General features: G+C 46.3%; 1 long non-coding RNA gene across 3 annotated transcripts in view; it reads left to right on the forward strand.

Moving 5' to 3' along the window:
- The window catches only part of LOC121362761, a 6,795-nt gene extending 4,931 nt beyond the window's left edge, over positions 1 to 1,864 (forward strand). For 2 of the 3 annotated variants that reach the window (XR_005956570.1, XR_005956571.1), the window contains exons 3-4: positions 1,199 to 1,277; positions 1,704 to 1,864. This is a non-coding gene — a long non-coding RNA (uncharacterized LOC121362761). Of the gene's footprint in view, positions 1 to 24; positions 96 to 1,198; positions 1,278 to 1,703 lie in introns of those variants that run through there. The other variant, XR_005956572.1, reaches the window with a different exon arrangement.
- Positions 1,865 to 3,888: the final 2,024 nt, after the last annotated feature.

Genomic DNA, 3,888 nt, shown 5'->3' on the forward strand with positions numbered 1-3,888 from the left:
CCTTCAATTTCTCTTTTCCAGACCGAGACATCCCAGATAAAGCCCCTTATCTGCCTTCTCTGCAATCAATGAGATGCTCCAGCCTGGCTTTTCAGGTTTCTTTTCTCAGCTTTTCCTTTTCCTTTCCCCCCCTTTTTCCATTTTCTGCCCCTTTTACCCTTTTTCTCCCCTATTTTCCTTTTCTCCCCCTTTTCCATTTTTCTTTTCTCCCCCTTTTCCCATTTTCCTTTTCTCCCCCTTTTCCATTTTTCTTTTCTCTCCCTTTTCCATTTTCCTTTTCTCTCCCTTTCCCCATTTTCTCCCCTTTCCCCCTTTTTCTTTCCCCTTTTCCTTTTCCTTTTCTCTCCTTTTTCCATTTTCTCCCCCTTTCCCCCTTTTTCTCCCCCCTTTTCCTTTTCCCTTTCCTTTTCCTTTTCTCCCCTTTTTCCATTTTCTCCCCCTTTCCCCCTTTTTCTCCCCTATTTTCCATTTTCCTTTTCTCTCCCTTTTCCCATTTTCTCCCCCTTTTTCTCCCCTCTTTTCCTTTTCTCCCCTTTTTCCATTTTCTCCCACTTTTCCCTTTTCTCCCTCTTTTTCTTTCTTCCTTTTCTCTCCCTTTTCCATTTTCTCCCCCCTTTCCATTTTCTCCCCTTTCCCTTTTTCTCCCCTTTCCCTTTTTCTCCCCCTTTTCCCTTTTTCTCTCCTTTTTCCCATTTTCTCCCCCTTTTTCCTTTTCTCTTCCTTTTCCATTTCCCCCCCTTTTTTCTTTTTCCTTTTCTCTCCCTTTTCCATTTCCCCCCCTTTTTTCTTTTTCCTTTTCTCTCCCTTTTCCATTTTCTCCCCTTTTCCATTTTCTCCCCTTTTCCCGTTTTTCTCCCCCTTTCCCCATTTTCTCCCCCTTTTCCCTTTTTCTCCCCTTTTCCCATTTTCTCCCCCTTTTTCCTTTTCTCTCCCTTTTTCCTTTTTCCTTTTCTATTTTCTCTCCCTTTTCTATTTTCTCCCCCTTTTTCCTTTCCCTTTTTCTCCCCCTTTTCCCCATTTTCTCCCCCTTTTTTCCTTTTCTCCCCCAATTCCAGCCCTTTCCCGGCCGCCTTCGAGCAGGAGAGGGCAGCAAATCGCTCCTCAGGAAGGAAAGGAAAGCACGAGGTCTCCATTTGGGGATGTTTTTGCTGTTTCCTGCGGAAATCTTCACTCAGAATCGTTTTCTCTTCCTCCCAAGGTCTTGCTGCAACCAAAATATTTGGATCTGTTCCCACCGGCTCCTCCCAAAATCGGGATTTTTGAAGGATGCGATGCAGGTGATGCTCAAGTTTTGAGTCCCAGACCCCAATCCCCGACCTGAAGTGGTTTTTGCAGCCTTGTGCTTGCACCTGCAGCAGTAAATTCGGGATTGTCAGCTATTCCTTGGCACAGGGGCTGCCTCATTTGGACATTTTTTAGCCCGTTTTTATGCCATGAATCCACCTGCCAAACCATTTCCAGGGACCCTCCCCAAGGGGTTCATGCTGGGGACACCCTGCTCTGCAGGATCTGAGCCAGCAGAGCTCAAACTCCACTGCTGAGTGAACCCAGGGGCGTTTAAAAATAATCTGGGATGTTTAAAAATCAGATGTGGGGTGTTTAAAAATCAGATGTGGGATGTTTAAAAATCAGATGTGGTGATATCTGGTAAATATCTGATATTTAAACATATCAGATGTGGTGATCCCCCTGCATTTGTGCAGGATTCCCTGTCAGGATTGGGACAATTCCAGAGTCTCCCGAGGTGCAGGAGATCAGCTGAGCCTTCATCACCAGTGGTGGGAGAGTCATCCTCCCAAATTAAACAACTGCAAAGTTGTCTCCAGGGAAATCATCAGGTTTTGGTGCTGTTAGAGCCACTGGTGAGGAGTGGGAGTGGATCCCATACAGGGAAGTGCCCCTCAATCCAGACTCTGAAATAAAAAAATCAATTTTAAAAATAATAAACTAATTAAAAATAAAACATTTATTTCTTTACATTATCAATAAAAAAATTAAAAATTCTAAAAAAAATTTAATTCCTACTACTTTTTTTTTATCACTATTAATAACATTTTCTTTATACCCTTTTAAAATTTTAAACCTACTTGACCTTTTTCCTAATCCTGTCTTACAACAAAAAAATTAAATACACTAATAATTAACCTACACCAAGTTTGGATGCTGAAATTCACAGAATCAAAGAATCCCAGAACGGGTTGGGTTGGAAGGGACCTTAAAGATCACCCAGTGCCACCCCTCTTATTGCACATTTCCCCGAGGCAGCTTGAAAAACTGAAAAGAGAAAATAGAAAAACCCTGAAAGTTCAACTGAAAGTACTACAGAACCTTCCAGGGTGGGAGAAGCTGAAAATAGAGCTGCCTGCACACACCCACCCCCTGGCTCGTGCTTCCAGAGCCATCTCCAGCTCCTGGGTTTGTATTTTTAGCCCAGCAAGGCAGGAGCTGCTCAGCACGAGCAGGGAGAGGCGTGGACCCAGCAGAGAGCTGGTTTGTCCCTGGAATTCCTCCTGGGATTCTCCTGGGAGCGCGGCCCTGAGCAGCAGCAGGAGCTCTGTCGGTGCCGCTGAGCAGGATCCTGCTCCTTTGGGGGACCAGGCCAAAATTATCAACCCAAAATGAGCAGGATGAGCCCAACCCAAATGGATGAACCCAAAATGGACCAGAATGAGCCCAACCCAAATGGAAGAACCCAAAATGACCAACACAAAATGAGCAGAATGAGCCCAACCCAAATGGATGAACCCAAAATGGAGCAAGATGAGCCCAACCCAAATGGGAGAACCCAAAATGGAGCAAGATGAGCCCAACCTAAATGGGAGAACCCAAAATGACTAACCCAAAATGACCAACCCAAAATGACCAAGCCAAAATGACCAGGATGAGCCCAACCCAAATGGATGAACCCAAAATGACCAACACAAAATGAGCAGAATGAGCCCAACCCAAATGGACCAACCCGAAATGACCAACCCAAATGGACCAGCATGAGCCCAACCCAAATGGATGAACCCAAAATGGACCAGGATCCTGCTGCTTTGGGAGCCCAACCCAGATGGACCAACCCAAAATGACCAACCCAAAATGACCAACCCTAAATGACCAGGATGAGCCCAACCCAAATGGACCAACCTGAAATGACCAACCCAAATGGACCAAGATGAGCCCAACACAAATGGATGAACCCAAAATGACCAGGATGAGCCCAACCCAAATGGACCAACCTGAAATGACCAACCCAAATGGACCAGGATGAGCCCAACACAAATGGATGAACCCAAAATATGGACCAGGATCCTGCTCCTTTGAGAGCCCAATCCGGATGAACCAACCCCAAAATGGCCAGGATGAGCCCAACCCAAAATGACCAGGATGAGCCCAATCCAAATGGACCAATGCCAAAATGGCCAGAATCCTGTTCCTTTTGGGAGCCCAACCCAGATGGATCAACCCCAAAATGAGCAGGATCCTGCTCCTTTGGGGGACCCAAATGGAGGAACCCAAAATGACCAGGATGAGCCCAACCCAAAATGACCACCCCAAAATGCCCAACCCAAAATGACCACCCCAAAATGCCCAACCCAAAATGACCAACCCTAAATGACCAGGATGAGCCCAACCCAAAGGGATGAACCCAAAATGGACCAGGATCCGGCTGCTTTGGGAGCCCAACCCAAATGGATCAACCCAAAATGATGAGGATGAGCCCACCCCAAATGGATTAACCCCAAAATGACCAGGATCCTGCTCCTTTTGGATGCCCAAACCCATTTCCCTTCACTGGAGAGGGCTGAAACCACCAGAGGTGTCTTGTCCTGCTCATTGGGCAGTGGAAAAGACATTTGTGACCCGCCCCCCCCAGCTCTGAGGGACTGCTCACAGCAGGGA

This window comes from Pyrgilauda ruficollis, unplaced genomic scaffold (genome assembly GCF_017590135.1).
Source record: "Pyrgilauda ruficollis isolate IOZ18807 unplaced genomic scaffold, ASM1759013v1 scaffold668, whole genome shotgun sequence".
In the NCBI taxonomy this organism is placed as follows: Eukaryota; Metazoa; Chordata; class Aves; order Passeriformes; family Passeridae; genus Pyrgilauda; species Pyrgilauda ruficollis.